Raw genomic sequence first — 24857 nt, 5'->3', positions numbered from 1 at the left:
GAGCTCGGACCAGGTTCTGTTACCCAGAATCCTTTGCAAACCTCAAAATTTGGCTAAAAAAACACATGGTCCTCACATTTCTGTGGCAGAAAGTTCTGGAATCTGAGAGGAGCCACAAATTTCCTTCCACCCAGTGTTCCCCCAAGTCTCCCGATAATAATGATACCTCACTTGTGTGGGTAGGCCTCGTGCCCGCGACAGGAAACGCCCCAAAGCGCAATGTGGACACATCCACATTTTTGGAAGAAAACAGAGGTGTTTTTTGCGAAGTGCCTACGTGTAGATTTTGGCCTCTAGCTCAGCCGGCACCGAGGGAAACCTACCAAACCTGTGCATTTCTGAAAACTAGAGACCTAGGGGAATCCAAGATGGGGTGACTTGCGGGGCTCGAACCAGGTTCTGTTACCCAGAATCCTTTGCAAACCTCAAAAGTTGGCTAAAAAAACACATGTTCCTCACATTTCTGTGGCAGAAAGTTCTGGAATCTGAGAGGAGCCACAAATTTCCTTCCACCCAGCGTTCCCCCAAGTCTCCCGATAAAAATGATACCTCACTTGTGTGGGTAGGCCTAGCGCCCGTGACAGGAAACGCCCCAAAGCGCAACGTGGACACATCCAATTTTTTGGAAGAAAAAAGAGGTGTTTTTTGCGAAGTGACTACCTGTAGATTTTGGCCTGTAGCTCAGCCGCCTCCTAGGGAAACCTACCAAACCTGTGCATTTCTGAACACTAGAGACCTGGGGGAATCCAAGATGGGGTGACTTGCGGGGCTCGGACCAGGTTCTGTTACCCAGAATGTTTTGCAAACATCAAAATTTGGCAAAAAAAAAACATGTTCCTCACATTTCTGTGGCAGAAAGTTCTGGAATCTGAGAGGAGCCACAAATTTCCTTCCACCCAGCGTTCCCCCAAGTCTCCCGATAAAAATGATACCTCACTTGTGTGGGTAGGCCTAGCGCCCGCGACAGGAAACGCCCCAAAGCGCAACGTGGACACATCCAAATTTTTGGAAGAAAACAGAGGTGTTTTTTGCGAAGTGCCTACCTGTAGATTTTGGCCTCTAGCTCAGCCGGCACCTAGGGAAACCTATTAAACCTGTGCACTTCTGAAAACTAGAGACCTAGGGGAATCCAAGATGGGGTGACTTGCGGGGCTCGGACCAGGTTCTGTTACCCAGAATCCTTTGCAAACCTCAAAATTTGGCTAAAAAAACACATGTTCCTCACATTTCTGTGGCAGAAAGTTCTGGAATCTGAGAGGAGCCACAAATTTCCTTCCACCCAGCGTTCCCCCAAGTCTCCCGATAAAAATGATACCTCACTTGTGTGGGTAGGCCTAGCGCCCGCGACAGGAAACGCCCCAAAGCGCAACGTGGACACATCCACATTTTTGGAAGAAAACAGAGGTGTTTTTTGCAAAGTGCCTACCTGTAGATTTTGGCCTCTAGCTTAGCCAGCACCTAGGGAAACCTACCAAACCTGTGCATTTCTGAAAACTAGAGACGTAGGGGAATCCAAGATGGGGTGACTTGCGGGGCTCGGACCAGGTTCTGTTACCCAGAATCCTTTGCAAACCTCAAAATTTGGCTAAAAAAACACATGTTCCTCACATTTCTGTGGCAGAAAGTTCTGGAATCTGAGAGGAGCCACAAATTTCCTTCCACCCAGCGTTCCCCCAAGTCTCCCGATAAAAATGATACCTCACTTGTGTGGGTAGGCCTAGCGCCCACGACAGGAAACGCCCCAAAGCGCAACGTGGACACATCCAAATTTTTGGAAGAAAACAGAGGTGTTTTTTGCGAAGTGCCTACCTGTAGATTTTGGCCTCTAGCTCAGCCGGCACCTAGGGAAACCTATTAAACCTGTGCATTTCTGAAAACTAGAGACCTAGGGGAATCCAAGATGGGGTGACTTGCGGGGCTCGGACAAGGTTCTGTTACCCAGAATCCTTTGCAAACCTCAACATTTGGCTAAAAATACACATGTTCCTCACATTTCTGTGGCAGAAAGTTCTGGAATCTGAGAGGAGCCACAAATTTCCTTCCACCCAGCGTTCCCCCAAGTCTCCCGATAAAAATGATACCTCACTTGTGTGGGTAGGCCTAGCGCCCGCGACAGGAAACGCCCCAAAGTGCAACGTGGACACATCCACATTTTTGGAAGAAAACAGAGGTGTTTTTTGCGAAGTGCCTACCTGTAGATTTTGGCCTCTAGCTTAGCCAGCACCTAGGGAAACCTACCAAACCTGTGCATTTCTGAAAACTAGAGACTTAGGGGAATCCAAGATGGGGTGACTTGCGGGGCGCGGACCAGGTTCTGTTACCCAGAATCCTTTGCAAACCTCAAAATTTGGCTAAAAAAACACATGTTTCTCACATTTCTGTGGCAGAAAGTTCTGGAATCTGAGAGGAGCCACAAATTTCCTTCCACCCAGCGTTCCCCCAAGTCTCCCGATAAAAATGATACCTCACTTGTGTGGGTAGGCCTAGCGCCCGCGACAGGAAACGCCCCAAAGTGCAACGTGGACACATCCAAATTTTTGGAAGAAAACAGAGGTGTTTTTTGCGAAGTGCCTACCTGTAGATTTTGGCCTCTAGCTCAGCCGGCACCTAGGGAAACCTATCAAACCTGTGCATTTCTGAAAACTAGAGACCTAGGGGAATCCAAGATGGGGTGACTTGCGGGGCTCGGACCAGGTTCTGTTACCCAGAATCCTCTGCAAACCTCAAAATTTGGCTAAAAAAACACATGTTCCTCACATTTCTGTGGCAGAAAGTTCTGGAATCTGAGAGGAGCCACAAATTTCCTTCCACCCAGCGTTCCCCCAAGTCTCCCGATAACAATGATACCTCACTTGTGTGGGTAGGCCTCGCGCCCGCGACAGGAAACGCCCCAAAGCGCAACGTGGACACATCCACATTTTTGGAAGAAAACAGAGGTGTTTTTTGCGAAGTGCCTACCTGTAGATTTTGACCTCTAGCTCAGCCGGCACCGAGGGAAACCTACCAAACCTGTGCATTTCTGAAAACTAGAGACCTAGGGGAATCCAAGATGGGGTGACTTGCGGGGCTCGGACCAGGTTCTGTTACCCAGAATCCTTTGCAAACCTCAAAATTTGGCTAAAAAAACACATGTTCCTCACATTTCTGTGGCAGAAAGTTCTGGAATCTGAGAGGAGCCACAAATTTCCTTCCACCCAGCGTTCCCCCAAGTCTCCCGATAAAAATGATACCTCACTTGTGTGGGTAGGCCTAGCGCCCGCGACAGGAAACGCCCCAAAGCGCAACGTGGACACATCCAAATTTTTGGAAGAAAACAGAGGTGTTTTTTGCGAAGTGCCTACCTGTAGATTTTGACCTCTAGCTCAGCCGGCACCTAGGGAAACCTATCAAACCTGTGCATTTCTGAAAACTAGAGACCTAGGGGAATCCAAGATAGGGTGACTTGCGGGGCTCGGACCAGGTTCTGTTACCCAGAATCCTTTGCAAACCTCAAAATTTGGCTAAAAAAACACATGTTCCTCACATTTCTGTGGCAGAAAGTTCTGGAATCTGAGAGGAGCCACAAATTTCCTTCCACCCAGCGTTCCCCCAAGTCTCCCGATAAAAATGATACCTCACTTGTGTGGGTAGGCCTAGCGCCCACGACAGGAAACGCCCCAAAGCGCAACGTGGACACATCCAAATTTTTGGAAGAAAACAGAGGTGTTTTTTGCGAAGTGCCTACCTGTAGATTTTGGCCTCTAGCTCAGCCGGCACCTAGGGAAACCTATTAAACCTGTGCATTTCTGAAAACTAGAGACCTAGGGGAATCCAAGATGGGGTGACTTGCGGGGCTCAGACCAGGTTCTGTTACCCAGAATCCTTTGCAAACCTCAAAATTTGGCTAAAAATACACATGTTCCTCACATTTCTGTGGCAGAAAGTTCTGGAATCTGAGAGGAGCCACAAATTTCCTTCCACCCAGCGTTCCCCCAAGTCTCCCGATAAAAATGATACCTCACTTGTGTGGGTAGGCCTAGCGCCCGCGACAGGAAACGCCCCAAAGCGCAACGTGGACACATCCACATTTTTGGAAGAAAACAGAGGTGTTTTTTGCGAAGTGCCTACCTGTAGATTTTGGCCTCTAGCTTAGCCAGCACCTAGGGAAACCTACCAAACCTGTGCATTTCTGAAAACTAGAGACGTAGGGGAATCCAAGATGGGGTGACTTGCGGGGCGCGGACCAGGTTCTGTTACCCAGAATCCTTTGCAAACCTCAAAATTTGGCTAAAAAAACACATGTTCCTCACATTTCTGTGGCAGAAAGTTCTGGAATCTGAGAGGAGCCACAAATTTCCTTCCACCCAGCGTTCCCCCAAGTCTCCCGATAAAAATGATACCTCACTTGTGTGGGTAGGCCTAGTGCCCGGGACAGGAAACGCCCCAAAGCGCAACGTGGACACATCCAAATTTTTGGAAGAAAACAGAGGTGTTTTTTGCGAAGTGCCTACCTGTAGATTTTGGCCTCTAGCTCAGCCGGCACCGAGGGAAACCTAACAAACCTGTGCATTTCTGAAAACTAGAGACCTAGCGGAATCCAAGATGGGGTGACTTGAGGGGCTCGGACCAGGTTCTGTTACCCAGAATCCTTTGCAAACCTCAAAATTTGGCTAATAAAACACATTTTCCTCACATTTCTGTGGCAGAAAGTTCAGGAATCTGAGAGGAGCCACAAGTTTCCTTCCACCCAGCGTTCCCCAAAGTCTCCCGATAACAATGATACCTCACTTGTGTGGGTAGGCCTCGCGCCCGCGACAGGAAACGCCCCTAAGCGCAACGTGGACACATCCACATTTTTGGAAGAAAACAGAGGTGTTTTTTGCGAAGTGCCTACCTGTAGATTTTGGCCTCTAGCTCAGCCGGCACCGAGGGAAACCTACCAAACCTGTGCATTTCTGAAAACTAGAGACCTAGGGGAATCCAAGATGGGGTGACTTGCGGGGCTCGGACCAGGTTCTGTTACCCAGAATCCTTTGCAAACCTCAAAATTTGGCTAAAAATACACATGTTCCTCACATTTCTGTGGCAGAAAGTTCTGGAATCTGAGAGGAGCCACAAATTTCCTTCCACCCAGCGTTCCCCCAAGTCTCCCGATAAAAATGATACCTCACTTGTGTGGGTAGGCCTAGCGCCCGCGACAGGAAACGCCCCAAAGTGCAACGTGGACACATCCAAATTTTTGGAAGAAAACAGAGGTGTTTTTTGCAAAGTGCCTACCTGTAGATTTTAGCCTCTAGCTCAGCCGGCACCTAGGGAAACCTATCAAACCTGTGCATTTCTGAAAACTAGAGACCTAGGGGAATCCAAGATGGGGTGACTTGCGGGGCTCGGACCAGGTTCTGTTACCCAGAATCCTCTGCAAACCTCAAAATTTGGCTAAAAAAACACATGTTCCTCACATTTCTGTGGCAGAAAGTTCTGGAATCTGAGAGGAGCCACAAATTTCCTTCCACCCAGCGTTCCCCCAAGTCTCCCGATAACAATGATACCTCACTTGTGTGGGTAGGCCTCGCGCCCGCGACAGGAAACGCCCCAAAGCGCAACGTGGACACATCCACATTTTTGGAAGAAAACAGAGGTGTTTTTTGCGAAGAGCCTACCTGTAGATTTTGACCTCTACCTCAGCCGGCACCGAGGGAAACCTACCAAACCTGTGCATTTCTGAAAACTAGAGACCTAGGGGAATCCAAGATGGGGTGACTTGCGGGGCTCGGACCAGGTTCTGTTACCCAGAATCCTTTGCAAACCTCAAAATTTGGCTAAAAAAACACATGTTCCTCACATTTCTGTGGCAGAAAGTTCTGGAATCTGAGAGGAGCCACAAATTTCCTTCCACCCAGCGTTCCCCCAAGTCTCCCGATAAAAATGATACCTCACTTGTGTGGGTAGGCCTAGCGCCCGCGACAGGAAACGCCCCAAAGCGCAACGTCGACACATCCAAATTTTTGGAAGAAAACAGAGGTGTTTTTTGCGAAGTGCCTACCTGTAGATTTTGGCCTCTAGCTCAGCCGGCACCTAGGGAAACCTATCAAACCTGTGGATTTCTGAAAACTAGAGACCTAGGGGAATCCAAGATAGGGTGACTTGCGGGGCTCGGACCAGGTTCTGTTACCCAGAATCCTTTGCAAACCTCAAAATTTGGCTAAAAAAACACATGTTCTTCACATTTCTGTGGCAGAAAGTTCTGGAATCTGAGAGGAGCCACAAATTTCCTTCCACCCAGCGTTCCCCCAAGTCTCCCGATAAAAATGATACCTCACTTGTGTGGGTAGGCCTAGCGCCCACGACAGGAAACGCCCCAAAGCGCAACGTGGACACATCCAAATTTTTGGAAGAAAACAGAGGTGTTTTTTGCGAAGGGCCTACCTGTAGATTTTGGCCTCTAGCTCAGCCGGCACCTAGGGAAACCTACCAAACCTGTGCATTTCTGAAAACTAGAGACCTAGGGGAATCCAAGATGGGGTGACTTGCGGGGCTCGGACCAGGTTCTGTTACCCAGAATCCTTTGCAAACCTAAAAATTTGGCTAAAAATACACATGTTCCTCACATTTCTGTGGCAGAAAGTTCTGGAATCTGAGAGGAGCCACAAATTTCCTTCCACCCAGCGTTCCCCCAAGTCTCCCGATAAAAATGATACCTCACTTGTGTGGGTAGGCCTAGCGCCCGCGACAGGAAACGCCCCAAAGCGCAACGTGGACACATCCAAATTTTTGGAAGAAAACAGAGGTGTTTTTTGCGAAGTGCCTACCTGTAGATTTTGGCCTCTAGCTCAGCTGGCACCTAGGGAAACCTATCAAACCTGTGCATTTCTGAAAACTAGAGACCTAGGGGAATCCAAGATGGGGTGACTTGCGGGGCTCGGACCAGGTTCTGTTACCCAGAATACTTTGCAAACCTCAAAATTTGGCTAAAAAAACACATGTTCCTCACATTTCTGTGGCAGAAAGTTCTGCAATCTGAGAGGAGCCACAAATTTCCTTCCACCCAGCGTTCCCCCAAGTCTCCCGATAAAAATGATACCTCACTTGTGTGGGTAGGCCTAGCGCCCGTGACAGGAAACGCCCCAAAGCGCAACGTGGACACATCCAAATTTTTGGAAGAAAACAGAGGTGTTTTTTGCGAAGTGACTACCTGTAGATTTTGGCCTGTAGCTCAGCCGCCTCCTAGGGAAACCTACCAAACCTGTGCATTTCTGAACACTAGAGACCTGGGGGAATCCAAGATGGGGTGACTTGCGGGGCTCGGACCAGGTTCTGTTACCCAGAATCCTTTGCAAACCTCAAAATGTGACCCAAAAAACACTTTTTCCTCTCATTTCGGTGACAGAAAGTTCTGGAATCTGAGAGGAGCCACAAATTTCCTTCCACCCAGCGTTCCCCTAAGTCTCTCGATAAAAATGGTACCTCACTTCTGTGGGTAGGCCTAGCGCCCACAAAAGGAAATGGCCCAAAACACAACGTGGACACAACATATTTTTTCACAGAAAACAGAGGTGTTTTTTGCAAGGTGCCTACCTGTGGCCTAAAATACATTTCTCTCCCCCCAACCTCCACCCCCCCCCCCGGGAGCGACCCTTGCCTACGGGGTCGCTCCCCCTGTGTGACATTGGCACCAAAAAACAAATCCCCGGTGCCTAGTGGTTTCTGCCCCCTTTGGGGCAGATTTACCTGAAATCAGCCAATCTGCCCCCAAGGGGGGCAGAAATGGTCTAAATACAATCTGCCCCCCCTGGGGAGCGACCCTTGCCTGATGGGTTGCTCCCCATCTCTAAAAAAACAAACAAACAAAAAAAAAGAACACAAAAAAGAATATTGCCCTGGCGCCTAGAGGTTTCTGCCCCCAGGGGGGGCACAAATGGCCTAAAATAAATTTCTCCCCCCAACCCCCACCCCCCCCGGGAGCGACCCTTGCCTACGGATCGCTCCCCCTGCGTGACATTGGCGCCAAAAAACAAATCCCTGGTGCCTAGTGGTTTCTGCCCCCTTGGGGGCAGATTGACCTAAAATCAGCCAATCTGCCCCCAAGGGGGGCAGAAATGGCCTAAATACAATTTGTCCCCCAGGGGAGTGACTCTTGCCTGATGGGTCGCTCCCCATCTCTAAAAAAACAAACAAAGAAAAAAAAAAATTCCCCTGGCGCCTTAAGGTTTCTGCCCCCCCCAGGGGCAGATCGGCCTAATGATAGGCCGATCTGCCCCCGGGGGGGGCAGAAATGGCCTAAAATAAATTTCTCCCCCCCAAACCCCCACCCCCCGTGAGCGACCCTTGCCTACGGGGTCGCTCCCCCTGCGTGACATTGGCGCCAAAAAACAAATCCCCGGTGCCTAGTGGTTTCTGCCCCCTTGGGGGCAGATTGACCTAAAATCAACCAATCTGCCCCCAAGGGGGGCAGAAATGGGCTAAATACAATTTGTCCCCCAGGGGAGCAACTCTTGCCTGATAGGTCGCTCCCCATCTAAAAAAAAACAAACAAAGAAAAAAAAAAAAAAATAATAATTCCCCTGGTGCCTATAGGTTTCTGCCCCCCCGGGGGCAGATCGGCCTAACAATAGGCCGATCTGCCCCCAGGGGGGCAGAAATGGCCTAAAATAAATTTGCCCCCCACCCCCCCCCCACGGGAGCGACCGTTGCCTACGGGGTCACTCCCCCTGCGTGACATTGGCGCCAAAAAACAAATCCCCGGTGCCTAGTGGTTTCTGCCCCCTTGGGGGCAGATTGACCTAATACAATTTCCCCCCCCTGGGGAGCGACCCTTGCCTGATGGGTTGCTCCCCATCTCTAAAAAAACAAACAAACAAAAAAAAAAAAAACACAAAAATATTTTTGCCCTGGCGCCTAGAGGTTTCTGCCCCCCCCCGGTGGCAGATCGGCCTAATAATAGGCCGATCTGCCCCCGGGGGGACAGAAATGGCCTAAAATAAATTTCTCCCCCCCCCAACCCCCACCCCCCCCGGGAGCGACCCTTGCCTACGGGGTCGCTCCCCCTGCGTGACATTGGCGCCAAAAAACAAATCCCTGGTGCCTAGTGGTTTCTGCCCCCTTGGGGACAGATTGACCTAAAATCAGCCATTCTGCCCCCAAGTGGGGGAGAAATGGTCTAAATACAATTTGCCCCCCCCTGGGGAGCGACCCTTGCCTGATGGGTTGCTCCCCATCTCTAAAAAAACAAACAAACAAAAAAAAAAAACACAAAAAAGAATATTGCCCTGGCGCCTAGAGGTTTCTGCCCCCCCCCGGGGACAGATTGGCCTAATAATAGGCCGATCTGTCCCCAGGGGGGGCAGAAATGGCCTAAAATAAATTTCTCCCCCCCCGGGAGTGACCCTTGCCTACGGGGTTGCTCCCCCTGCGTGACATTGGCGCCAAAAAACAAATCCCCGGTGCCTAGTGGTTTCTGCCCCCTTGGGGGCAGATTGACCTAAAATCAGCCAATCTGACCCCAAGGGGGGCAGAAATGGCCTAAATACAATTTGTCCCCCAGGGGAGCGACCTTGCCTGATGGGTCGCTCCCCATCTGTAAAAAAACAAACAAAGAAAAAAAAAGAAAAAAAAAATTTCCCCTGGCGCCTAGAGGTTTCTACCCCCCCCGGGGGCAGATCGGCCTAATGATAGGCCGATCTGCCCCCGGGGGGGGCAGAAATGGCCTAAAATAAATTTCTCCCCCCCAACTCCCCCGCCCCGGGAGCGACCATTGCCTACGGGGTCGCTCCCCCTGCGTGACATTGGCGCCAAAAAACAAATCCCTGGTGCCTAGTGGTTTCTGCCCCCTTGGGGGCAGATTGACCTAAAATCAGCCAATCTGCCCCCAAGGGGGGCAGAAATGGCCTAAATACAATTTGTCCCCCAGGGGAGCGACTCTTGCCTGATGGGTCGCTCCCCATCTCTAAAAAAACAAACAAAGAAAAAAAAAAGAAAAAAAAAATTTCTCCCGGTGCCTAGAGGTTTCTGCCCCCCCCCCGGGGGCAGCAGAAATGGCCTAAAATAAATGTCTCCCCCCCAACCCCCCCCGGGAGCGACCCTTGCCTACGGGGTCGCTCCCCCTGCGTGACATTGGCGCCAAAAAACAAATCCCTGGTGCCTAGTGGTTTCTGCCCCCTTGGGGGCAGATTGACCTAAAATCAGCCAATCTGCCCCCAAGGGGGGCAGAAATGGCCTAAATACAATTTGTCCCCCAGGGGAGCGACTCTTGCCTGATGGGTCGCTCCCCATCTCTAAAAAAACAAACAAAGAAAAAAAAAAGAAAAACATTTTTTTCCCCCGGCGCCTAGAGGTTTCTGCCCCCCCCCCCCCGGGGGCAGCAGAAATGGCCTAAAATAAATGTCTCCCCCCCAACCCCCCCCGGGAGCGACCCTTGCCTACGGGGTCGCTCCCCCTGCGTGACATTGGCGCCAAAAAACAAATCCCCGGTGTCTAGTGGTTTCTGCCCCCTTGGGGGCAGATTGACCTAAAATCAGCCAATCTGCCCCCAAGGGGGGGCAGAAATGGCCTTAAATAAATTTGCCCCCCCCAGGGAGCGACCCTTGCCTAAGGGGTCGCTCCCCTTGCGTGAAATTCACGCAAAGAAAAAGCTCCCTGGTGTCTCATCAAAATAGGCCAATCTGCCCCCAAGGGGGGCAGAAATGGCCTAAATATAATTTTCCCTCAAGGGGAGCGACCCTTGCCTAAGGGGTCGCTCCCCACCTAAAAAAAAAAAATGAAACATAAAAAAAAAAAAAAAAAAATGGTCCCTGGTGCCTAGAGGTTTATGCCCCCCCTGGGGGCAGATCGGCCTAATAATAGGCCGATCTGCCCCCAGGGGGGGGCAGAAAAGGCCTTCCTGAAAAAATGCCCCCCATGGGAGCGACCCTTGCCCAAGGGGTCGCTCCCTTATTTGAAGATTAGTAAAAAAAAAAAAAAATCCTTGGTGTCTAGTGGGGTTTCAAAAGCCGGATTGCAAGCAATCCGGCTTTTGAAACCCTCGGAGAGACTTCAAAGGGAAGGAAATACTTTTCCTTTCCTTTGAAGCCCCTCCGGGCCTCCCAAGTGATTGAAAGAGAAATGCTTTTGCATTTCTTTTTCAATCGCGCTGGAAGCTGAGGCGCGCGCTGACGTCACGGGGGGTGGGGGTGGAAGGGGAAGGTCTTCCACTTCCATCCCCGACATGGGGGGGTGGGGGGGTGCACGGGGGGCACGCTAGCACGCCCCCAAGTTCCCCTGTGCCATGGACGAGATGATCTCGTCCAAGGCACAGGGGAACTGTAGCCTTGGACGAGATCATCTCGTCCAAGGCACAGAAGTGGTTAAAGTAAACAACAGAATACAGCACAATGATACATATATTACCTTAGAAGCTCAGAAAGGAAAGAATTGTCGGGCAGAATTGCTAGGATTTTGCTTCGGGGGTTACATCACTTTTGTGGTACAGCCCTGATGCAAAATAATTTTTTGCATGCACTTTGCCACACAAAGCAACCTGCGTGGCTTTTCATGTTTCAGTAAATATAAAGTAATGTAAAGCAGTATATAGCACTCCCTTTCGGTTTTGCATTGGGTATGCATTGCTTAGGCATTACATGGGTAGAGCTTGGCTGTTCCCATGGATCCACCCCTGTATTTTGATACAAACCTAGATTAACAATGACATAAACCTGGATGTGCACCAAAGTGGTGTGCCTACCTGATAGAGGTGTAACAGGGAGAAATATCTTTATTTCAATTTGTTACTTCTGCTTTCCATGTGTGCTGCATCCTAAGGCACACATAAAAAAAGGAATATGACTCTAAGGATTAGTTTTGTGCCGGAAGGTGTCCCTTTCTGCACAACAACAATCCTGCCTTCAATGCAGGTACCCTTACACCATCATGCAAGGGTGCCTGAATTGGCACCAGGCATCCTCAAGCGCACCATTGCAGGTGGAGAGCTGAAGAGCATCTTATCTTAGTAGATATGGCACATTTCAGCTCTCTTCTATTCACGTAATGCAGTTATCAACTTGCCTTACTGAGCTTTGTTGTGTGAATTTTAAGTAAATCTGCTCCTGCATCTGGGTAGGCTTGTTTTCCAGTGCTTAATTTGGTTTGGTGGTTGCAGGTTTTGTTTTGGGACCAGGACCTTACTTTTCATCATCAGACTTTTATCCAGAGCAAGAAAGACAGGACAGGAAGTAAAAAGAGGAAAGGAAATATAGTATAAAAGTGAGAAAGGAGAATGCAGGGATAAAAAGAATGTACATACAAGAGTGAGTTTTAGAAGTCAGAATGGTATGCTGGTGGACGAAAGATGCTTTAGATGTAATTTAGACTAGCCAACCAGGCTACTCATCAACCTTGGCATTCAGCAGTGACAATGGTTGTTTTTTAACAAACTAAGCACTGTTGTTCTTCTCTTTGGCAATGGGATAGTTTTCATTTTTGCCTGGGGGTTGAAGAGTGTAGACTTGCTAGTTCTCTCTTTTAATAGCAGAGAAGAATGAACAAAAGTGAGTGCTTCTTAAAATGTATACCCTCAACGAAAATTATCTCTGTCACTTGCATTTCCCTGCATTGAGATAAGATGTCGTTTACACATTTCTGGACAAAATTATTTGACTTAATTGTGGCAAATATTGATGGCCTGATTTAGAGTTTGGCGGACAGTTACTTCACACAAATGTGACAGATATCCCATCTTTCATATTACAAGTGCCAAAGCATATGATACACTTGTAATAATGTGGGTAGGATATCCGTAATATCTGTGAGGGAGTAACTATCCTCCAAGGTTTAAATTGGACACTTAATTATCAAAAAGGATGTGTCTAAATAGAAATGGGATAGGAAACATTTTAGGGGCTGATTACGAGTTTGGAAGTCCAACCGCCAAGAGGCTGGCGGAGCGGACCACCAAATTAAGAGTTTGGCGGTGGTGCACACAGAAGACAGACAGCATTCCACCGGAACATCCAGCCAGCATAGACTACGGCAGTCGCTGGAGGCACAAACAGATTGGTCGAGACCATGTTTGCAAAGGACCTATTGGGAGGTTGCACGACACCATTGTGACTGCTGCGGTCCAACCACCACGCACTCAGAAGGCAGAAACGGACACAACAGAGGGAGACAATCACATCCAGGAAGCCATACAGGTCCAGAGCTGCCATGGTACCGCAACTAGATGTCACCTTGCTGCTCCTCCTTGCTGAAAGACAACAAAATCCTCGCCAATCGAGGATGATAACAACCGTAAGTACACACACTCAAATGTAGCATAGGGAGGGGGGTTCAAAGGGCTGCACCTACACATAACAGCATGGTGGCATACACACTCACATACTGCATCAAGGATACCCACACATACACATCACGCACACTTAAGCCAGCACACACACACACCACACGTCAATCCCACATATAGCGGCACAGCACAGACACAGGATCCAGACCCCACACAACATAAAAACTTGTAACATCAACACAAAAACTTCTCAAATGCAAATACATTTCATACACTCACACCCAACACTGGCCTGGGACTGGACATACATACAGCACACATGTACATCCATGTGTAATGGAACACACACAATACCACCATCAAACAACCCAGCAATTGACACACACATCGAACACATGCACAGCACATCTGACATATTATGCCCTGCACAATACATCCAGACACAATCAAAACACACATAGCGTCACATCACAACAACACCGGCATAGCAGCGATAGGAGCAGCAAAACTATAAATGGAAGGTGGCCGTACTGGGACACATCTCATGTTGAACAAGGCCCACAAAAACTTTCCGATGAACAGGCCTCATTTAGATCTCATGGACAAGCATTACCAACAACACATGTAATGCACAGTCACACATATAGGTGAAGGGCAAGGCTACAAAGCATACACTACTCCAGACACCATACAAGACAAAATCCAGCTCTGAGGGACACACACCTAAATAGTCACATGCACACAAAAGCAAAGCAAACTTGCACACTTTACCAAATTCCATGTCTGCATTGCCAAACCTCCAGAGCACACACCACATGTCCACTGTAGCCACATCAGGGGACAAGGCATACACCATACAGGACCTAATCACACATCACTGCAACAAACACATATTACTACAAACAACACAATACCATGACACCAACATTTTAGCTATATACACATACCTATTGTACAACACAGACCATACCCTTGGGGACAAAAACACTGCACCAACGACTCATTGGCTTTAATGAGGTAAAGCTGCAAGAAATATGAAAGTCCAAGGAGAAAGGGCAGTCCAAAAGTCTTTTTTTGGCCCCAAAGGCACAAAATGGTGCCCCAACGTGACTCCTGACTGCCATATAACCTCCGCAGGGAGGGCCATCAAGGGGGCAGGCAGCACCTCAGGGATTATTGGAGGTATTAGGGGTGGGGTAGTTTTTTGCTTGGGCTTGGAACAGTGGGTTTTGGATTTGGTTTTGGAGGGGAGGAACCTTCTTGGGAGGGGTGGATTTGTTCTTGGTGGGGGGAAGGGCATGGGTGCTGGTAGGGGAGTACAGAAGGCCTTTGAGGTGGAAGGGATGACCTTTGTGAGGAGAACAGCTCTTGGGGTGTAACAGAGGGGGCTGGGTAGGGCTGGGTAGGGAAAAGATCACGGTTACAAAGGAATACTTTTTTTTACACATGGGGATGGTCATCAGAAGGGAATTTGAGTGCGGAAGGCGAGGGAGTGGTTGTTTGACGGTTAGGTGTAGATGTCTTGAGTGCATGTTTGTGGATAGGTGTGCAATTATGTGGTGGGTGTCTGTTGGGTGGGTGAGTGAAGGCATTTATGTGTCTTAAGCTGAGAGAGGTCGAGGTGCTGGAAGATGCTGAGGTGGTGGCTGCAGGTATGGTAGATGTGCTGCATGTAGGGGTGTCAGTGGTTGTGGTGTCTGCAGGTGTGGTGACTAGGGTGGATGTCTGAGGGTCTGCTGGGGTGGTGTCTGTGGGTAGGATAGGTGTGGTGGCTGGATGAGTGTATGTTGGTATGGTGTCTGTAGGTGTGCTAGGTATAGTGTCTGTGATGCTATGAGTGGTGGGGGTGTCAGGGCAAGTCATGACTGTTGTTGTGTCTGCAGGTGGATATTGATTGTGTGCATGCGGGGGGTGTGTTTTGCGGTGCTTATGTTTGTGTACTTCCCATGTCTGTTGAGATGGTTGCATGCAAGTCTGTTTGTGTGCTTTGGCTGGGTCGGGGAAGGGGGGATTTGGACTGGGAAGAGGAAGGTGGAGCGGGACAGTAGACAAGGGGTCACTGGCTGCTGTCAGTGTGGAGACCAGAGCCTTAAAAGATGTCTGTAGGCCTGCCAGTGCACCAGGAATGCTCCACAGGAACACATTGGTTTGCTGGACCCGGGTTTCCAGTCCCTGGATGGAATTCACGATGGTGGACTGACTCATGGAGATGTTTCTCAGGTGGTCAATAGCCTTCTCGCTGAGGGCAGCAGGGCTAACAGGGGCTGGGGCAGAGGTGCCTGCTGCAAAGAAGACACCCACCCCCTTGGGTGAGTAGGCATGACCAACTCATTGTGGAGCTACAAGGAGGGCAGTGATTGAATGGTTGGTGGTGGACAGAGATAGACTGGGGGGGTCCCCAATGGGTCCACTACCACTAGGGAGTGGCCACTGGAGGAGGTCTCTGAAGATGATGTTGCAGATCCGGTCCCCCCCTTGGGACTCCCTTCGCCCTCCTAGCCACTCAGTGTCTGTGGTCTTGTGACCGGGGGTCCTGTGGCCAGAAGCTTCTCCACTCAGGTGTGACCCATTTCCTTCACCTGCTGGTGCTAATGCTGATGCTGATGCTGAAAATAAATAGTGAAGTTGGGTCATAACATACACATGGTAACACTTCCATCACAAATCAGAAGAAATTACATACCATCATGTCAACTGATCCCCCACAAAAAGTGCCAGCAAAGTGCCAACATCATGTAACAACACAATACAATGCATGTTTCCCAAATTTCCAAATGTAACACACCAGCAATGCAAGCTATCTGAAAACTACAATAGCAGGAATTTAGTTGAGCAACCACACTAACCATATCACCACAAGGTGACTATTACACCCAATATAGGTACTACATTATGGACAACATAGACAAGCAGTAGACAAGCAATGTATTCCCATTGTAAAGTACCTTAACAAATACACAGATCCAGTCCTTACCTCACAAATTCCTTAACTTGATGTCATGTATGAGGCAATAACATATGCTGCCTAGTAAAGACTGGCAACCCTGGTACAAACAAGCCATACCTTTATCAAATGACATGGGTTTGACCGTATCACTATGGACAAATACAGTCAAATGACATATCAACATGTAACACCTGCCAACTGTTAGTCAAGAAGTACACATTTTAGACACACATGTCCCAATTGTGATGAGGCAAGGAGTAACATTGGACTCAGGTACAAAATATCTAGGATAAATGTCTCCAGAATACAAACAATAATAGTCATGCAAGGTCGAAGCAAGTTACACACCAATGTATCACACACATTTAAATGTTAATTTTTTGTGTATGTATCAAACAGGCAATTGTATTGTGCAGGAAGGAGAGAGTCAGACCTTGCAATCACTAACATGAGTAAATCAATTTGTTGCAGAATGTGAAGCAACATCATGGCCCACATATCAGACATGGCAAGCATGGCATTTGTCTTTGGAGGAAATACAGAGGCAAAGCATAAGTGATGCTGACATCACTTGTACACCATCCATGATGCAACCCAACAGTCAGGTCACACTTCCCAACCTACACACAAGTGTATAGGAACTACCACAACAGCATCAAATGAGTTTATCTTCAAACACGAAGTGGCCAAACACCCTGGCCTCATGTGTCAAGTTCTTCATAGCCACAGCAGGTACACATGACAAAATACAAACGGTGATGCATGGATTTTCATGTCAGAATACACATGATGTTGACATAGTACTGTCTGGGCCATAGCTGTGAGGGGATAACCATCACCTATGCATCATAAGTACAAAAGTATACCATGGACAAAACTGTGAAAACTTTCTGCTGTCAGGACATCAGTATGGCTTTCACATGCTCACATCTGATACATACATATGTGTCCCAGTGGAAATGTAGCATATTCACACAGGTATCCAACATGCTTTGTGTCCAATCTGATGAGACATCACACATGTTAATGTATATTTCTCACTTACTAAGGGGCATTACCTTGCAACAGGTATCAATATGTATGCTATGCAAGTCATGTCACTTGTATGATGGTCACCTAACCATCACAGAATGCTGTGCCACATCAAAAACTGGCATACAATGGAAATGACGTGCCCCTATCTGAATTGAAATCACAAATAGACATCCTCCCGGTACATAGCGGAGGACAGAGAGCAACAACCTTCGTACTTTTCTGCTGTGACATTAGGGAGGAATGATCTGTTGGTGGGGAATAACAGTGCAAAAGCAGATTACTGGAACACAAAACACAGTCATATGTGCTCCATTTTGTGCTATAGGAAGGAGGGGCCCCCATAGTTGAGTACCAGGTCCCAAACCCAAAGGAATGTGCACACTTGTTGGCAATACATGAACTATGCACACCAATGTGAGCCCAGAAGATCTGTGATGCATGACACTTTCCACATTGTCAGAGCTAAAATTCTGTCCCTCACTCAATCCCCCAGTAAAGGGTCAAACATGAGTTAAGTCTGTACTTACCCCCTTGTGGCTGCTGTGCTGCCCTCAAATGACAACTATGGGTGGTCCACCACAAAGATGCCGGTCATTAGGGGGGTCATGGTCCGACAGGCACCTCGTCCTCACTGGGAGGAGAGGCCTCTGCGATCTTCCAAACCCACCGTCTCAGGTCCTCTCACCTCTTCCGACAGTGGGCTCTCTGCCATCTGTGGACCCCCAGGGTCCGCACCTTCTTGGCGATGGCTCGCCAGATCCCCTTCTTTCGATGGGTGTTGACCTCCATCGATGCAAAAGACAAGACAGAAAATCATGTCCACAAGTCCCACAAAAGAAAAGCTAGAATTAACTACAAGTCAGTCCAACAAGACAATAATACTGTCTTGAACATCCTTTCCACCTACGGCACATAGCAGTCATTGGATAGGGGACATTACTGCAAACACTCTCCATAAGGGTACCCATCACAATCACCAGCTCAGCCTCTGCACTGACCAGTTAGTAAAGCAGTGTGTTTTGTGTGACATGTGCAATCCACATGACACTGGCCAGGAAGATGAGAAAACATATCACACCAAATGGCGAGTGACAGGTACAACAAATAGAAAATATTGCACACAAACATACACAAAACCTGATGATCACAAGCTGCATATGGTCCCCACAGGTCACAGCCAGGCTATAGACAGGCCCATATTGCTAGGAAAACATACACGGTAGTCACATGTTGTGCACACAAAGATGCAAGCTTTTACATGTGTGTACCTATGCACCTACACATGCACTCACATGCTACTTCAGGGAGTTGGGGTCTTTGCATCAGTCCAAAAAATGTTAAACATACTTTCAAAACATGCATGCACACAAACTCTATGTCAAAGTAAGATACACCTGGCCTTGAACTGGACATGTCCCACATCATGTCCACAACATAGGCTCATATATCAGGGAACATCAGTGCACAACACACTGTTTGCAGATGTTTAAGGCCCAAATGTTTATATGCATGCACAGTATGCATCAAAGCTGGATTGAGGAGCCAACAGGGTAGTGTGATCATGGGATCTTTCAAGGACAGGTAACACAAATGGTCGGAGATAACCTGAGCACATCTGTCACAGCTCTCCACCATGCCCCCAATGCAATGACAATAGTAATCACTGGGCATAGGCTCATGTCAATGAACCTTAGTAGTGAGGCATGATTTTCAACCTTCACATGCTGTTTATGGATACAGGGTGTGGCTACAGGCTCACATTTGCAGTGCAAAACCTATTCTAAATTGAAATCTTTATTTAAGTGCTTGCTTAATCAAAACTGTTGCATCATCCATACCACATACACAGTCTTAATATATAATTCATGTTAAAAAAAACATGTACCATTTAAAAATATTATGTATCCAAAACCTAGTGCTCATTGATAAAATTAATTACACATGTAAAAAAATTCTGTTGCCATAGCCATTGATAAATATAATTATAAAAACAATGATTACTTATCTTTTAATCATACAAACCAGGGGATTGATTCGTGTGAGTGGCATCCAGACTTAAACAAAAATGTATTAACTGAGCCCATATGTAGAAAGACAACTATACATCCAAATAAAATCGCATTATCCATGTCTCTAAAATTAGACTATATGTATGAACTGCCATTACACAAACTTATTTTGCACTCTCAACTGGATTTATATTGATTTCGGTGTCCAATTCTTTTTTTAAAAATGTATTAGCCTAGTATTCAGCATAGTGTCCAAGGAATTAAAACTGACAATCACTGCTTGCCTGCATGTGTGTATGGCTCTCTGGTTAAAGGCAACTTTGAGATATTTTCTACGTTCTTGCCTTAAGCCTTGAGATATACAAATCAAATGTAGTAGGTTCCCAACTTCACTTCCAAATTAAAGACAAGGAGAACTAATGTCAGAGCCTACCCATGGAGCAGAGTTGCGGCCCCCTGGGAAAAGACCAAACCGATATTTGATAAACAAGTCTTTTTCTTTTTTTGACGAGCCCAAGTCCAGATACGACTGGCGTTTTAGGGCTTTGTACTTGTTTATTATAGCCCAAGCATGAGATCTACCAGCAAAGAGACTCTTGTCAACAACTAGAGATTTTATTCTCACAGTATGATTAATGGTTAATTTAAAAGCATCAAGTGGTAAAGGATTTTCCCCCAGTGAGCCTGCCCCCAGATCACCAATGGCCTGGTCTAAATATAGCTGTGATGGAGCCCTTGGGTGCATCCTTATCTCTTTCCAGAGTGCTTGACTTAGCCCGTTTCCCTTAGCTTGTTGTACGAGTTTCCAGATTTTAATGTAGGCACTCTGTCTTGCTATTACTTGGTTTGAGTAACCAAACTCCAGCCTAATTTGGGCCTGTGAGGCTTTCATTGGGAGATGGAAAAGAGCTCTGAAGACTTTCCCAATTATCCCGTTCAGAATAATAGCATCCCTACCTCTCAAAGCTTCGCTAAGATAAGTGATACTTGGGATTCATTTGGCGGTTAACACTCGTAGAAGTGGTCTGTAGCTAGGGCTAAGTAGCGATCTTAGTAGGGTATGGAAAGCAAATAGCAAGGTGTTTCCTTTCCGGGTTAAGTCAAATTTCTGGGGAGTAAAGGACCCCTTCTCATAACCCTCAAGTACCTGTATATTTTAAATTGGTCAAGTATTTGGCCTTGGAGAAACCACTTATGTGATGTGTATTCAGCTGCTTATTTCCATGGTTTTTCACTTCTTCTTATTTATTTCCAATCTGTTTATTACTGCAAATTCTGACAGTTTTACTATCAGACATTATAGACCAACTTTAGTATAACTTAAAAGGACTATATCATCCGCATAGAGCAAGTTTGAAATGAATAAGTCACCGATCTTTAGTGGGTCTGCATTTACCTTGTCTAACAGGGCGGACAGATCCGATACAAAGAGGTTAAAGAGGGAAGGGTCAAGCATGCAGCCTTGTTTTAGACTGCGTTCAGTCCCAATTTTCCTTGATTGGAAGGAGCCTGAGTCAGTTAGAGTGATTAGGTGATAATTCTCAGGGTTGGTAGGGTTGCCGCCCTTAAAGATCGGGTGAATAATGGCCCCCTTCCAGGAGTTTGGAATAATTTCAAGCTCCAGTATGTTATTATAAACCGCTACCTGCCTCTCTGCCCAGAAACCTGAGTTTGTTTTACATAACGCATTTGGGACCCCATTTGGGACAAGTGCCCCACCCTGCCTGCTGGTATCAATGAGTTTGGTAATCTGAGCAATTGAGAACATTTGATTGTTTCTTTGTTAGGCTTGTGGTAGGTTAGCTTATCACCAGTTTGCTGGGCGTGAGTCCCTAATGGCCTCCCGGTACAGGGCACCACTTCTTGACAGTTTTTATCTTGGTTAAAATATTGAGTTAAAAAGTCAAACCAAGATGATTCGGAAATATCAGAACTGGTCAGGATTGTGGTGGCTTTGTTTGGGTTATTTACCATTGTGCAAAATGCCTGAGAGCTCCTTTGTTTACCTAAAAATAGGGCCTTTGCCCAGAAGTCCTGCCTATTTCTTTCTTTTTCCTCTCACACCTGTCTCCGATATAAGCTATTTATAGCCTTTAAATCTGTATGTATACTGGGGTCGAGTGGGTGCTTTTTTGCCAATCTTAATACTTTGTTTATCTTATTCCTTAGTTGCATAGTAACAGCTGTTTTATCAATTCTCCGTTTTTTATGTTTTCTCGCATATAACACTGGTGAGGTTTATGGGAGGTGTCAGCGAAAAACGTGGTTGCAAACTCCTCCAGGAATACTGACCATAAGTTTATTGGATCATCAATTGGATCACATAAGAGTTTATTAAATAGGGGGTTATTACAACTTTGGAGAAGGTGTTAATCCGTCCCAAAAGTGACGGTAAAGTGCCGGATATACCACCAGCCGTATTACGAGTCCATTATATCCTATGGAACTCGTAATACGGCTGGTGGTATATCCGTCACATTTGGGACGGATTAACACGTCCTCCAAAGTTGTAATAACCCCCATAGTGCCTCTCAGTTTTTCCTATAGTTTCAATTGAATCTCCACACCATCGAAGTTTCTTATAGTTGGTTGAGGCAAGGTTCCTGGAAGAGGTTGCAGTTAGTTTGTGCTTAGGATAATTATGACTCATCTCAATTCTTTGCAGCCCATGGTCACTTAATTCAGTCATTACAATACAATAAGAGGAGACCAAGGCCCTGATTTATACTTTTTGGTGCAAAACTGCACCAACTCAGTTTTGCACCAAAATGTTTAGCACCGGCTTGCACCATTTCTGTGCACCAGCCGGGCACCATATTTATGGAATGGTGCAAGCCAGTGCGAAGGGTAGGCTAGTGGCAAAAAAAAGACTTTAGTCGGATGGGCAGGCAGAATGGAAGAAGGGTTTTTTTGCACCCAAAAATGACGCTAGGGTGGTTAGAGTAAAAAAATGACTCTAACCTGCCTAGAGTCATTTTCTGACTCAAAACCATGCATACCACATGACTCCTGTCTTAGAAAAGACAGGAGTCATGCCCACCACCCCAAAGGCCAGCACAGGGGACCAGGGTCCACTGGGCATGGCCAATGCACCCAGTACATGTAGGGGGACCCATTTCAGGGCCACCAATGGCACTTTAAAAATAAAATAAAATACTTACTTGTACTTACCTGGGATGGGGTCCCCCATCCTCCGCTGTCCCTCTGGTATGGGTGGGGGTGTCCCTGGGGCCTGGGGAGGGCACTTGGGGGCTTATTCCATGGTGTTCGACCATGGAAATAGGCCCACAGGTCCCCTAACACCTGCCCTGACCCAGGCATTAAAAAATGGGACAAAGCTTTGCACCATCTTTTTATCCCTCCTATGCACCATTTTTGCACAGAAGTATAAGTATGTTGTTAGGGCAATAGAGTCAATTTTTGCACGGGAATGCTTACCTTGCATCTCATTAAGGCAAGGTAGGTTCCACTTCCAAAAAATGACTTTAACTTCATAGATTTGGCGCTAGATGGGTCTAGCACCAAAGTATAAATATGGAGTTAGTTTTGCACCGAATTAGAGTAAAAAAAGATTACGCTAATTTGGTGCAAAAAGTGTATAAATATGCCCCTAAGGTTACAAACAGCAACGTAACCAGTGCATAATCAATTAGGGATTGCCTTCCAAAGGTGTAACAGGTGGCTGCAGAAGGGGTATCCTGCCTCTAGATTCTTAGCAAAAGTAGCCACCTTGACATCTGTAGTGCTGCTGCCTATATTCCCTAAAGATTGTTGTGTGACTGACCATTTAAAGTCCTGCTGTACAATCTCTTCCTCTCTTTCATAAGGTTGCAATAATTTCATAATAAAATCCCCTGATATTCAAATCTCCGGTGTATCTGGTTCTTGGACCCCAGCTAAAATTACTTCGACAAGTTTGGAAGACAGAAATTTCTTAGAATGTGTATCAGGATGTACATGGACGTTTATTATCAGAAGGGGTCTCCCTATTATTTTATGCCAGTTCGAAACTCTTACTACCAAAAGGTCTGCATGTTCTTCTTTTAGCTGTGTACAGGTTACTTTCAGCCCAGCTGCAATAAAAGTTGCCAAACCTCCCTTTGGGTGCCCAACCTTCTTCACCTTAATGGCTGGGGAAAGAAAGCCCAGATAGCCATCAACTGAGAATGGTTTTAGTGCCCAGGTCTCCTGAAGCAGCACAATTGAAAATCTTTTAGTAGGGTCAGATCTTTGCCTTGATTGTTAGAACTAAACTCGTTTATATTCCACAAATAGATTTTTTGTAAATTACAAAGATGTGGCACTTTGGGAGACTTTAATAAGGTGGGGTATTGTTGGGGGCTCCCACCGTTATGAAGAGCAGCTGAGAGCCATCCTAAATTTAATGGCCAGATCCCCACCCCTTGTCCAGTGTAAAACTTAGAGAGTTGTAGATGGCTGTTGTGGAATTTCCAATTGCAGTTTTCAAAACTGAGAAGGGTTTTTGAACGTTGTTCTTCACAGTGAGTTCTGCCATCGGATTACCTGAATCCAAGAGTTCAGGATAACTGATCTGTTGGGGGATTTTTAGGTCAATTCCCCAATTGTGGAAAACATTTGTCTCCTTAAAGACCCTGTTGGTGACAAGTGATGAAGACCAAGTCACCAGAGTAGATTCTCGGGTGGAGCTGTTTGCCGATTCTGCCATGACTACAAATTCTATGTAATCAATATAAACAGATTGGATATTCTCCAATAGTAGTTTTGCTTGCAAAAGTGTTAATATATTCTGGAACCTTGGAGAGAAGACTATCTTATTTCCACTTCTGGGCGGATCCTGGCAACAACCCTCCAATACTGAATCCTGACTAGCTTCACACGCTTGACCGTGCTGGTCATTCGTAGTAGTGAGTGGAAACCTTTCTCTACCATTCCTTGTCTGGTATTGTTGTCCCAGACCTTTGTCTGAGCTAGTTATCGTGATCTGCTCTGTAGTGGGCCCTCCTTGGGGCTCAAACACAAAAAGGGGTGTTATTCTACCTACTGGCCCTCTTCTCCTATTTACAATGGCGTCTATTGTAGAAGCTACTGCTACAGAACCATTTTCAAAAACCTTCCTTTTAAAATTCCCTCTTTGCCCCTTTTCTAACCTAAGTTCGGAGTTGGCCCCTTGTTTTTGGTCCTTCCCCTGAGTCTTGGGGCGCTTGCACTATCATTTACCCATAGCCTGTGGTTTCCAAAATAGGTACAGCTCCTGCCTCCTCTAATTGTGGCGTATACCCAGTAGAGGCTGGGGGATGATGTCTCACTTTATGAGTGTTAAATAATCGGTACATCTTAGCCTCTGAAGTACTGCTCTTGTTATTTATATCTTTTTCACTTTTTTTTTCCCTTTCTCGAATTCGATACTTATGGAAATTGGTATATTTATCATGGCGTCACTGGTAGCACCATGGACACCCTTCACCTTTTTCCTAGCTTTACTTTGTTTTTACTATTGCCTTTTGGTTGCCGGTAATTTTAATGCATTTTGGGTTTGGGACTTTAAAACCATGGGGGAAGGTGAGGAAAGGGATGGTAGGGTCTGACTATGTGATCCTTCCTGGTATTTTGATATTTCCTTTGCTAGTACCTTTGTGATACCTTGGTTCCCTGG

Source organism: Pleurodeles waltl, chromosome 7 (genome assembly GCF_031143425.1).
Source record: "Pleurodeles waltl isolate 20211129_DDA chromosome 7, aPleWal1.hap1.20221129, whole genome shotgun sequence".
Classification (NCBI taxonomy): domain Eukaryota; kingdom Metazoa; phylum Chordata; class Amphibia; order Caudata; family Salamandridae; genus Pleurodeles; species Pleurodeles waltl.
This window is presented reverse-complemented; position numbering follows the sequence as displayed.